General features: G+C 34.6%; 1 non-coding gene across 1 annotated transcript; it reads right to left on the bottom strand.

Annotated features, from left to right (window-relative positions):
• Nucleotides 1-582: 582 nt before the first annotated feature.
• Nucleotides 583-689, bottom strand: LOC139865248 (small nucleolar RNA R71). The gene has a single exon (XR_011764767.1). It is a non-coding gene; the product is annotated as a small nucleolar RNA R71 (small nucleolar RNA).
• Nucleotides 690-14,332: the final 13,643 nt, after the last annotated feature.

The following is a 14,332-nucleotide window of genomic DNA, read 5'->3' as shown; positions in this document are numbered from 1 at the left end:
CCTAAACTCGTTGCACTTAATCCAGAGCCTGAAAGAAACTTGAACAAAAGATTAAAACAAGAAAAACAAAAAAAATTAGGTAGTACTAGTAAACCGAAAACACAAAAAAATATCAAAAAACAAGTAGGAAACATTAGTGGTCAACCAGAAATCAAAACTGAACCTGAAACCATCGTCATTAAAGAAGAAAAGGCTGAAGTAACAATTGATCCAAATGATCTACCGATGTGGAATACCAGACAAACTGTTCCCCCTCTCGCTCTTGCACCTATAAGAAGACCCGAAATTGAGGCTGAAAACTGGGAAGTCAAGGGGCAGTTTATGCACATGGTTCGTGAAAACCAATTCGACAGAAGACTTAATAATAATCCGATAGAACATTTAGAAGCTTTTGAAAATTTATGTGAACTGTACAAAAACAAAGATGTTTCTTCAGATGCATTTAAGTTAAGAACTTTTCCGTACTCGTTAATCGGAGACGCAAAAGCATGGTTGAAAGCATCAAAACCTGATTCTATCACAACTTTTAACGAATTAAGAGAAAAATTCATTACCCGATTTTTCCCACCGGCAAAAGCCGAAAGACTTAGAACTGAAATCACCACTTTTAAACAAAAGTCGGATGAAAGTCTTTATGATGCATGAGAAAGATTAAAAAGAATGTTACAAAATTGTCCGCAACACGGATTGCAAAAAGGGCAAATAGTTCAAACTTTTTATCGTGGTATTGATGAACATACTCGTGGTATATTAGATTCCTCCGCTGGAGGAGTATTTATGTATAAATCACCAAATCAAGCGTATGACATGTTAGAAGACATGTCAGTTCATACTTTTGAATGGACCCCGTCTAGAGATCAACTACCTAGAAGGACGGTGGCAAGCCTTGAAGAAAATGAAGACAACAACACAACCATAGCTTCACTGTCGAATCAATTCAAAAAGTTTGGAAGAGAAATAGAGAAACTAAATTTAACAGTTTTAGAATTACAAGTAGGATGTGAAATCTGTGGACAACCATATTTCACAAAAGATTGTGATATCAATGATCGGCCAATGAACTCAGTAGCACAAGTTAATTTTATTGCCAATCAAAGACAAGGCAATTTTCAAGGAGGGAATTCTAATTATCAACTTGTAAACCCAGGATATCAAAACTCGAAGAATTTTGCTTTTCAAAGAAATGGACCACCTGGCTTTTTCAATAGAAACCAACCTCCATTTCCACCTCAACAAAATTTCCAACAACAACCATATCAACAACAAAATCATAACACGCAACCAGTAGAGAAGAAATCTAACTTTGAAGAAGTTATGATGAATTTTGTCAAAAGTCAATCAGAAATGAATGAGCAAGTGAAGAGACAACTTCATCAATCCCAAACGGAAAACGAGCAAGTACAAAGGAATCATCAAGCGTCAATTCAAAACCTTGAAAGAGATATGGGAAGAATATCTCAATTGCTTGCTGAAAGGCAATCGGGAACTTTACCATCCAACACGCAACCAAACCCAAAGGGTAAGGAAACTCAAAATTCAAGTAATATTTCGCAAGTTAATTCAATCACTACGCGGACTGGGTTAACCATTAACCCAGAGATTCCAAAGCCTCTCACTCCTATTCATGTTTCACAAGAAAATGAACCTGTGGTGGAAGAAAATACGATGCCAACCACAAGTGCACCAAAGACTCAAAATCAACCACCATTGAAGGTATACAAACCTCCAATTCCATATCCGTAATGTTTGAATAAAGATAAATTACAAGCACAATACAACAAGTTTGCTGACATGATTAAGCAAATTTGTATAAATGTACCGCTTGTAGATGTTCTTGCGGGTATGCCAAATTATGGAAGGTTTATCAAAGATCTTATAGCAGACAAAGGAAAATATGCAGAAGTTTCAACCACATTCCTTAATGAAGAATGCTCAGTAATTTTGCAAAAGCAAAATTTGCCACCAAAACTTGAAGATCCTGGAAGTTTCATCATTCCTTGTCTAATGGGAGATTCAGTAATGTACGATGCATTAGCTGATTTAGGAGCGAGCATTAACCTTATGTCTCACTCCCTGTACTTAAAATTGAACTTAGGTGATTTAAAACCAACTAGGATGTGTATACGATTAGCTAATAGAACTTACAACTATCCTATTGGCATTGCTGAAAACCTACCGGTTAAAGTAAATCACTTAATATTTCCTGCTGATTTCGTTGTTCTTGAAATGGAAGAAGATAGTAAGGTTCCCCTAATTCTAGGGCGTCCCTTTCTAAATACTGTGGACGTAATTGTGCGCGTAAAAGAGAAAAATCTCAGCTTAGGTGTGGGGGAGGATCGAATTATATTGAACATAGATAAGGCTATGAAACACCCTATGTCTCCTGATGACGAATGTTTCCAAATAGACATTGTTGATTGTTGTATTGAGGAAGAACTACAAGAACTATTAAATGTCGACACCATAGATTTCACCCTGATGGGTGAAGGTGAAGATTTTGATGTCGATATAGAGTTAGACAAGTTGTTGAAGGTAGTCACTAATGAAGAATACGTAGAAGAAGTAATTCCTGGGGAAGATGAACCTTTTGAAGAAATTACCGATGGTAATAGGTTCCGGATAAAATCTTCCTTGGAAGAACCACCCACCTTGGAACTTAAAGAACTCCTGGAACATTTGGAGTATGCTTATCTCCAAGGAACGTCACAATTACCTGTCATAATTTCATCAAAACTTTCCAATGACGAAAAGGGTAGGTTAATGTCTATTTTAAAAACCCACAAAAAGGCAATTGCTTGGAAAATAACTGATATTCCAGGTATTAACCCTGCTTATTGTACACACAAAATTCTAATGGAAGAAGATTTTAAACCCGTGGTACAAAGGCAACGGAGGTTAAACCCTAACATGAAAGAAGTTGTCAAAAAGGAGGTTATCAAATTACTTGATGTCGGGTTAATTTACCCTATATCCGATAGCCCGTGGGTAAGTCCTGTACAAGTAGTACACAAGAAAGGGGGTACGACTGTTATTCTAAATGATAAGAACGAACTCGTTCCTACAAGAACAGTCACTGGGTGGAGAGTCTGTATAGACTATCGTCGTCTAAACGACGCTACAAGGAAAGATCATTTCCCGCTACCATTTATCGACCAAATGCTAGAACGTTTGGGGGGAAAAGATTACTACTGTTTCCTTGATGGATTCTCTGGTTATTTTCAAATTCTAATCGATCCAAAAGATCAAGACAAGACCACTTTTACTTGTCCATTTGGTACTTTTACGTACTGACGAATGCCATTCGGATTATGTAATGCACCAGGCACCTTCCAAAGGTGTATGATGGCAATTTTTCATGACATGATTGAAGAAAGTATAGAAGTGTTTATGGATGATTTCTCTGTTTTTGGGGACTCCTTCAACTCATGTCTCTCAAACCTTGAACGAATGCTAATTCGTTGTGAAGAATCAAATCTTGTTTTAAACTGGGAGAAATGCCACTTTATGGTGAAGGAAGGCATTGTTTTAGGACACAAGATTTCTTGAGCTGGAATGGAAGTAGACAAAGCTAAGATAGACGTCATTTCAAAACTTCCTCCTCCAACCAATGTTAAAGGAATTCGTAGTTTCCTTGGTCATGCGGGATTCTATCGACGATTCATAAAGGACTTTTCCAAAATCGCTCGACCCATGACTAAACTTCTTGAGAAAGACAGTACATTCGATTTCAACGACGAGTGTCTAAATGCTTTCTCCATTCTGAAAGAGAAACTTACGAATGCACCTATTATGGTATCACCCGACTGGTCCAAATCTTTCGAGCTAATGTGTGATGCTAGTGATTTCGCACTGGGAGCTGTTTTAGGTCAACGTCAAGATAACAAATTTCAACCAATCTACTACGCAAGTAAAACACTTACAAGAGCTCAGTTGAATTACACAACTACTGAGAAGGAGCTTCTTGCAGTAGTTTTTGCTTTCCATAAGTTTAGATCTTACCTGGTGTTATCTAAAACAATTGTTTATACCGATCATTCAGCACTAAAGTACTTATTCAAGAAGCAAGATGCTAAGCCTAGACTAATTCATTGGATTCTTCTCCTGCAAGAATTCGACATTGAAATCAAGGATAAAAAGGGTGCTGAAAATCTCGCTGCAGATCACTTGTCCCGTCTTGAAAATCCTAACTTAGAAACACTCGACAAATCTACTATTCACGATACTTTTCCAGACGAGTTCCTTATGAAAATTAAAACGAAAGAAGAAATTCCATGGTTTGTGGACTTTGCCAATTATCTTGCCGCAGAAATTCTTGTTAAGAATTAAACTTATCAGCAAAAGAAGAAATTTTTCGCTGATCTAAAGTTTTACTTCTGGGAAAGCCCTAATCTCTTTCGTATAGGAGCAGATCAAGTTATTCGTCGATGTGTATACGGTAAAGAAGCTCAACAAATTCTGGAGCACTGTCATCAAGGACCAGCTGGTGGACATTTCGGACCAAGCTATACAGCTAAGAAGGTTTTTGACTCAGGTTTTTACTGGCCTACAATTTTCAAAGATGCACATAATATGGTAAAAACCTGTGATGCTTGTCAAAGATCTGGAAATATCTCCAAGAGAGACGAAATGCCACAACAAAGCATCCTAGTATGCGAAGTATTTGACATTTGGGGTATTGACTTCATGGGTCCATTCACTGCCTCTAACAAATACAAATACATTCTCGTAGCAGTCGATTATGTTTCTAAATGGGCTGAAGCAAAAGCTCTACCCACTAACGATGCTCGAGTTGTTGTCAGCTTTCTCAAAAACCGTTTCTCACGATTCGGACTTCCAAAAGCATTAATCAGTGATCGTGGAACTCATTTTACAAATCAATTACTCGAGAAAGTGCTTAAAAAGTACGGAGTTAATCATCGTTTCTCAACTTCTTACCACCCTCAAATGAGTGGCCAAGTTGAAAACACAAATCGAGGTCTTAAACGAATTTTAGAAAGAACGGTTAAGAATAATCCAAAAATCTGGCATCGAAAGCTAGATGATGCGTTGTGGGCATTTAGAACCGCATTCAAAATGCCCATTGGTACCACTCCTTTCCGATTAATATATGGTAAGGTGTGTCATCTACCTGTCGAGGTTGAACACAAGGTATATTGGGCAATAAAAGAATGTAATACAGACCTTGTGGAAGCCGGAGAAAATCGATTCTTACAATTGCATGAATTAGACGAGCTAAGACTTCAAGCATATGAAAACTCGAGATCTTACAAAGAGAGAACTAAGAAATGGCACGATGCTCGCTTAAAAGAGAAGAAAACATTTGAACCAGGGGACAAAGTTCTAGTTTTTCAATCACGTTTTAAATTTTCACCTGGGAAACTTAAGTCCCGATGGAGGGGACCGTATGAAGTAAAACAAGCATTTCCATCCGAATACGTAGAGTTATATGACAAGAATGGTGGTATTTTCAATGTGAATGGTCACAGACTTAAATTCTACTATGAAGGGTTCAACAACACTGAAAGAGATGACATCACATTCTACCCTAAGGACAAATGAATTCAGGGTAATTTTAGCTAACCACTCGCCTTCTTAAAACGTTTCAAATTATTTCAAGAGTGGAGCCCGATTGGTCTTTTCCGCTAGCAGACACTAAAGAACTAGTCTTCTCCCTCCATTCTGAATTTTTTTGTTTTGTATGAAATTAATATTCTTTTTAAATTTAAGTTTTGTGTGAATTTTAAAAACAAAATTTACTTTATTTCATTAAGTTTAAAAAAATAATTTCTAAAAATTCGTCGTGAGTTGAACACTAGGTCATAGAACCGAAATTGCTTTACCCAAGGACGGGGCGAAAAATTTTGTTATCATTATTTTAATATTATTGATCTAAAGTATGCCAAAAATATTATATGAATATGGAGTAATATACCAAACTTCAAAAATATGTATATATGTTTGTAGTTTATTTTATATACTAATAAGGGTAAAAGACACATTTTTAAAGAATGAAATTCAGTTTAACAAAAGCAACCAATTTTTGGCGAAACATATGAAAAGATGACGGAAATTTTGGAATGACGGACAAATCAACATTAACAGATTAAACAAATCCCGCAAGTTACGGCTTTTTAGCTAAAGAGGTTTTAACTCCCTTTCTATTCTAATTGCCCTCGTGAATTTAATTTAGTCTGATTTCATTGCAAGTGAGGGCATTGCATGATCTCAAGTGTGGGGAGGGGTTATAAATTCTCTCAGGTTTATACACATGACTTATTTTCTAAATTTTGTAAAAAATTTTAAAATTTTTTTTAACTAAATATATTCAAATCTTGTTTAATATGTTTATGAACGATAAAAGTAGGTGCGGGTACCGAAATTATTGTTAACCTTAAAAAAGGACATAAATTGAGAAACAACTAAAACGCTTGAATTTATTTATTATAAATAAAAAGACACATGAAAAAAGCCAAGTGTAGGGAGATTTGTCAATATATATGAACTGTTATCACATGTTTGTACGAAGTTTATTGCAGGTACTTTTGCTTTGGGCTGTATAAATTTGTTTTACCCATTAAATTGTGAAAATTAAAGAAAAGATGGATCTACACGATGAATCAATTCCATCATTAAAATGAAGTAAAGTCTTCAGAAAAAGAAACGCGCTTCTTGATTTAGGTCAGGAAGTTGTCGTCCAGACCAGTTGTAGAGTCTACTAAAAACCTTGAAAAGTTTTCTCGAAAATTAGCTAGAAATCCACGGACCTCAGCATCAAACAGGGTTGCCATGTGGTCAGACTTATCCTAACCATGAGAGGATCTGTCTCGTAAAATGGGGAGGGTGCCGTGCAAATTAGCTTGATAAGACTAATGAATCAGACCCCCAGAAAGGATAATCTCCTTAAAGATTAAAAATCAGCTTTTAAGCCTGATATTACTCATTCCTTGAGATTGACCTTAAAGATTGAGAATTACAAACTCATGGAATTCAATGATATCTAAACTCGAGCTTGAACGAGAAAATATTTTGATCAAATTAAAACCGATTTGTTTTCTGAAAACCCATTTTCAATGCGCTCATTACCATTGAACGTAAAATCCTAAGAATTCATCAGAATTCATTAGGTCACCTGAACCAAATCGGGTGTCAACCGTAAGAACGGTGGTTGCATAGCATGGTCGAAGACAGGACCTTATGCCAGACCAAAAAATTATAGGGTGATCCTTACTATTTCTCCTACAAAGGATAGTAATTGCATCCGACACGTTGTGGACCATAATCAAATGCATGTCATTAGACATTGCCTTAACAGTTGCTTGTTCATCGTTTTCCTTTACAACCGGACGGTAGTTACTGAAAGGTAATATACGGGACAAGTAAACTGGACGTGTGCTTTCTTAATACAAGGATTAGCAAGTGGGTGATACAAAACCATAAGTTTTGAGCTAAAATTTTAAAAATCTGAAACCCACAAAACCCACAAAATCATTTTGCTAACACCGGTGAAGGGTTATTCCGGAAAACTTGTCTAGGGTAAAATCTAGCTTAAATTTTCAAAATATCAAAAGTTTTCATAAAGATCCAATTTCCTTAAGGATCTAAATTTTCATAGTCATGTGGGACTTTAAACCGCCGTTCAAATGTGCAATTTGCTTTGGAAACCGAAAGTAAATCGGCTATTTGATTGCAAGTGTCGTTGACCTGAACCCGAGGCAACTGTGGATGGCACACCCACCTTTAACCATGGTTCTATTATTACTATAATTGTTTATACCATCGTACCAAAATCACTGATGTATAAAGTGTGAAGAATAAAGAAGTGATTTGTGTGAAGTTTGTTTTATTTCAAGATATATATTTCTTGAGGACAAGCAACGTTCAAGTGTAGGGATAATTGATATTGCTCTAAACGAACATATATTTAGTCACAATATCGTTCCAAAATGTAATGTTTTTAATTGTAATTTCCTTATTTTTAGTTGTAATTGTTTAAATAAATAAGTGCGAAGATGAAAGACGAAGATCGCTCAAAAATGAAGATTTAAAGTCGAAAATGAAGATTTAAAAGGCAAAAACGTCCAAAATGCTCAAACGTACAAGTTACACTCCAAGTGGTTTAAATTATCGAAGAAAAACGTCTAAAGATTGACAAGAATGCAAGTCGTGGAACGCAAATTACACGATATTAAATTGTACGAAAAGACGTTCGAGAAACCGAGACTGAGACATAAACCGGGCGTAAATGTACGAGACATCGGAGCCAAAATTATGAGTCAACTATGCACAAGAATATAATATAATATTTAAATAATTATATAAATTATTTATATATTATATATATTTTTATAATATGTCGACAAGTAAAAATCCAAAAAATTGTGAGCTGGATCTGGCGGCCATGCGATCGCATGGGAAATAGGCATAAAACCCATGCGATCGTATGGGTTACTGTAGCAGGCCACATATCTATAAAAAGCCAGTTTGCTCGAGCTTTATATACACAGTTTTCATTTCTCTTCTGTAATATTCATAATATATATTTATAATTATAATTTTAATTTAAGTTTATTTTAATAATAAAGTTATTGTAACGTTTATTCTACGGGTTTTAAGTCAAAGTTCTGTCCGGGTACCGCTACGCTAATTATATCACTTTTTACCATTCCAACTCGCTGTAAGTCTCCACGTCCCAACTTTATTTTCACGTATCGTTATTATCGTTATTATCGTTGTTATTACTATCGTTATTATTATTATTTTCTTTGTTATCATTTATTATTATTGTTATTATGTCTATTTCATATAAATTATATTTTTACGCCGTTATAATGTCCAACTAAATATCCATAGTGGTAACTAAAATGTAGAACCTCTGGATAAATGGATTGAACCATATTATAATATTATGATGTAACTTTGACTATTTTTAATATTAAGTTTAATTACCGACCCATTGTTATATAATTTAATATTTTCACCCTTATCACATAATTTATTAAAATTGATAAACGAAAGTGCATTAAATTGACATAAATTATGCTTCAACACCTCGGTGATCTAGACGGACATATGGACAAATTATTGACAACAATTTAGAAGTGTGATTCGATGGTTTGGGTAATATTATAGCTTATATAATCGTGTAATTATAAAAAAGGGTAAGACCGTTATAATTTTGGTTTTAACGAAAGTAAAAACTGGATTAAATCTTAATTTAAATAATCAGGGTATTATTTAATTCTCTAAAACGAGATCGAAACGAAAGTTAGATTTAATTTTAGTTAGTTAAATCTTTATAAATCGGAAGATAAAATATAAGGATATATATTAAAACATCATAACCGGACTTAAAAACAATCCATAAATCCAGAGGGGACATATTTTAGTAGCCACTACTTTACCTTATTTTAAATCTCTTCAATTTCACTTTTTACCATATAGTAAATTTTAATTACTTTTTACTATTTTGCTATATTGCCATGAAAAACCTTATTTCTTCTATTTTGTCAAATTAGTTAAATTGTATTTTTATTGTCGTTAATTTAGTTATTTCATTTTAGTTAAATTTAAATTCCGTTCAATTAAGTAGTAAACCCTAATCCAAAATCCCCCTTTTAATAGATTAACTTTTAGCGATTAAAACCTTGAAAACTCCATTTCCCTGTGGAACGAACCGGATTTACCAAATAAACTATTACTATACGGATAGGACAAAGTTGCCTATATGTGTGAAATCAATCCGAAATCATAAGAACACCATATAATCACAACCAATTCGTGTAATAAATTCAATCTAAATTCGATCAAAATAAAAGGACACGATCTTCAAGCACATCAGTACGGTTACTAAGATTTATGAAAGATGATTTCGTACACGAGAAAGGTGTACTATATTTAAAAGATATCGCATGTACATTACAGGTGGGTATAGGATTCGGGTCCATTTGTACCATGCAGGATTTAAATCTTGTGCTCTATCAAAATGATGAATTTTATTGTTTTATGATAAACTTATGAACTCACCAACCTTTTGGTTGATACTTTAAAGCATGTTTATTCTCAGGTACGAAAGAAATCTTCCACTGTGCATTTGCTCATATTACATGGAGTCGTTCATGGCATATAGAGGTCAGAACCACGCAATAGGACCAACTGTTGAAGACTTCGTCCAGATGTGTTAGGACGGGTCCTTTCAAGATTAACCCAATTGATTGTTTTAGGTCCTCATGAATTAAAGTTATGATGGTTTTGTACAATTGCCGGAGTTAATACAATTTATCAATCACTTTTTTTCAAATCAAGCACTCGAATATGTTGCCATTAGTTTTAGGTTTGATCAATAACAAGATGATGATGTAACCACGTGTTGCAGCGGGGAAATTTTTGTAATATTTATTTAGAGTATTTTATGAAGGTGTATTGTTTAATTACATACATTATTTAGATATATATTGAATGAATGGTGTGTCATTATTTTTACGTATATGAGATTTTTTTTGACATCTGTTGAAAAATTTGGTAAAACAAATGTGTTTTAATCAACTTTAGACACATTTTAATATATAATAAAACAATATATATTAGTAACTATTAAGTGATTTTTGTAGTCCTTGACGAGGACTTCTAAACGAGCTAAGGTGTGTCTAAAACGGATAAGAGGTGAATGAAATATCGCATCTTAAAGTTGGGTGTTTGATGCACAAAAGCCGAGTGAAGTGGGTTTGATCCCACATCGACCCAAAGAAGAAATTTTGGGTACTTTATAAGCTTTTGACTCCAGCTTATGTTATGAAATTGTGTATGTGTGTTTTACTCCTTTGCTTTCGCGCGCGACATGCAAACACGAATGCAGATTTCTGGGCCCGTGTGTGAGCTTTTTTTAGCATCGATGCCTCCATTCTTAGGTAAACATGGTTTATTAAATACTGACTACTTTGACTTTTGTATCTAGATTTGAACCAATGGAACTTAAATCCAGGTTAGTTGAATTGACTTTTATAACATAAATATTTCAGGTGGTGGTGAAATGATATCTGACATTTTCTTGGATCATTCAACGTATGCTGACCCGCCATCCAGGTAATTGATTGAATTGATCTATCATAACATCGATACAACTTTGACTTTTGTATCTAAATTTGAACTATTAGAACTCGTATCCTTGAATATATATATTACATCTTAAATTTTATTGTTATGTTTCAGATTTGAACACCTGCAATTGGGGAAGCAATAGGTTTAGAGGCAGCAATTGATTATCTTTCTCAAATTGGCATGCAAAAGATTCATGATTATGAGGTATTCTTCATCTGCTATACCGTTCATATTATATTATATTATTATTATTATTATTATTATTTTGATTTTGTTTCATTTGATTTGTTCTTTCACTTAAAAATAAGCAAAGTTTGCTAATCTAATATACTTCCTCCGTCTCAAAATTATTGTCCCACTTTGACCTTTTCTTATACTTCCTGGTGTAAGAATCTATGGACCTGCACCTTCACAGACTGTTGATCGTGCCGCTTTATGTTCGTGTAATGTAGACGGCCTTCATCCTACGGACGTAGCTACTTTTCTTGATCAACAGGTATCAACTAAAACATTCAACTCTTCCTTTAATATTTGTTTCTATACAAATGTTTTGATTACTACAGTTTTGTAATTTTAATTTGTTAATATACTAAAATAAAAACTGAACGAAATTGTTTGTGGGTCAACCCCACTTCTGTCAATACAAAAAGTCAAAAACTTTGTTCTTATAGACCCATTTTGACCCATTACTCAACCCACCCGGCTCACTCATTGTAACATCCCGTCTTTTTCTGTTAAATTGCTTTAAAGTCCGTTATTTAATTATAACATCTCCCATTTACTCTACGTATTTAAAGTAATTCGTTTGGTTAATTCCCGCACCCGTTTGAAACTTGAGGGACCATTGTTGTCAAGAGGGCAAAGAGATGACTAGGTCAACTAGTCAACCTTCACCCTCCTCCATTCATTTCATCCTCTTTTTCTTTACTACTTCCAACTTTTCTATCAAACCTCTAAATCAAAGATTCATCATCTATTTTCACTCTAGCAATCAAACATCAAAACAAATTACATATTCGGAATCCTTGCATCTTCCTCTTCGAATCCATACCAACTTCATTGCATTTGGGTAACTTTCTAAAAACACTAGATTCTTTGTTCTTAATGTTTTTAACTTATAAAAGTATTAATTAGTGTCTATGGCTCAAGTCTAACATGAATATATGATTTGTATGCTCGATCTTGTTGTTTTGAGTAACTAGCTTGAACTTAAAATTTGGTGTGTTTGATCTTGATATTTAGTTGCTTAAATGTTATTAGATGTTAAAAGTGCATGTATTAAATGTGTTACTAGCATCACTAGCTTCATTTTGGTATGTAGGTTGACTTGGAAAAACTTCATAAACTTGATTCTTGATTTTGTGATTTTGGTTAGGGTTTGATAGACTTAAATATGAACTTTTGATGCATAGAATGTTTTGAAATGTGGGTTGTAAGTATTTAGTTGTATTGTATGCGTAACTATCTACGAAATGGCGTATTATATGTGTGCATTTATTTCCCGAATCATAAATGTGCATTTATGAACTTGAAGGTATTTATGATGAACATTAAATGAGCATTCAACTTGGATTTGATATTTGTGAATGATGTTTTTTTGATTGATGAAAGGTGTTTAGTTGTGTTCCTCATTAAATTACCTTTCCAACGATATAAGATACGCATTTTAAGTGTTTACGGTTCATAAATTATGCTTGTTTGAAGTTTGGCTCGTTTTGACACTTGAAAACTACCCAAATTGCTGATCAGATACTCACCACGATGCGGGCCTCCAGGCTGCGGCGCGGATTAACACAAACTCAGATGGTCTGGGACCATCAAAAGCCTCGACTCCCAAAATATGCTTTAGCCCGCGGCGCGGGTGTTCTAGCCGCGGCGCGGGGGTTCTAGCCGCGGCGTGGCTTAAGGCAGGGAAAAATGGCTGTTTAAATTAAAATTTTACATTAAATTCTAACTATGCTACGCACCTCCGATTACCATGTAACTTGTTCTAACATGCTTATATATGATTAAAAACCTCAAAAAAATAGTTCGAGACCCGACCCGAACGTGTTGACTTTTTCGTTTACTTTGACTCGACCAAGTTTGACTTTTAGTCAAACTTAACCAAATACTTATGCAACCATCCTAACTTGCTTCTATACTTGTATCTTGCATGAAACTTGACAATTTGATTCACATGCTACATAATCGAGTCGTAACGAGCCATAGGACTAATTGAACACTTTGACCAACTTCATGCTTACCGATATTGATACAACCTATTTATTTAGGTCAAGACTAGCATTCGTTCTTGCACACGTTTACTTGTGAAGTACTTTAATACTATTGCACTCAAGGTGAGATCATAGTCCCACTTTTACTCTTTTAAACTTATACTTGGGATGAGAAAACATAAACGATTTATACTTTTTATACTTTGAACACAAATACGAAAGAAAAGATACATACGAGTTAGAACAAAAATCCTCAAGTCCAATTATCATTAGTTACACTTGTAGGGTGTAAGCGAGAACTTATGTTGTGTGGCCATACGGGTTTGACGAACCCTCATTTGGATGAATGAAACGTATTTTCGGGATATAGTGCAGGTTCTAACACTATTATACAGAGGTAAGATTCAGTTAAGCTTTGGTAATTAGGTGCTCGAGATACAAATAACATCTTTTGGGATGTATTCGCTTGATATTCACTTTATACTAAATCTTTAGGTTCAAAACATACTTTATACATACACCTATGATTTCACCAACGTTTTCGTTGACAGATTTTCTATATTTTTCTCAGGTCCCTGAATGCTAAGTGATATGCTTCCGCACTATACTTTTTGATACTTTCTTGGATGTCGAGTATACATGCATGCGTGGAGCATCTTTTGACTTATTTTAAATTGTGTCGCATATGTTTCAATTGTGCTTTAAACCTTGTAACATGTTTAGTCGTTGAACTACCTTGTAAACTTTGAAACATCTTTACATTTGAAATGAATGCGATATATTTTGGTCAAACGTTGTTTTAACGACTTATGACCACGTAACGGGACCGAAGTAGACGGCGCCTTCAATGACGATTTTGTCGGGTAAATACAGATGGTATCAAAGCGTTGGTTGTAGGGATTTAGAGTTCATTGGTGTCAACCCCGAGTCATAGGGTACATTAGTGAGTCTAGACTACAACCGGCATATAGACTTGAAGTAGGAATTACTTGACTACTTGTGCATTTATACTCGAACTTTTC

Source organism: Rutidosis leptorrhynchoides, chromosome 8 (assembly GCF_046630445.1).
Source record: "Rutidosis leptorrhynchoides isolate AG116_Rl617_1_P2 chromosome 8, CSIRO_AGI_Rlap_v1, whole genome shotgun sequence".
NCBI classification, from domain to species: Eukaryota; Viridiplantae; Streptophyta; class Magnoliopsida; order Asterales; family Asteraceae; genus Rutidosis; species Rutidosis leptorrhynchoides.
The sequence above is the reverse complement of the archived record's forward strand: the minus strand, read 5'-3'. Positions and strand labels throughout refer to the sequence as shown.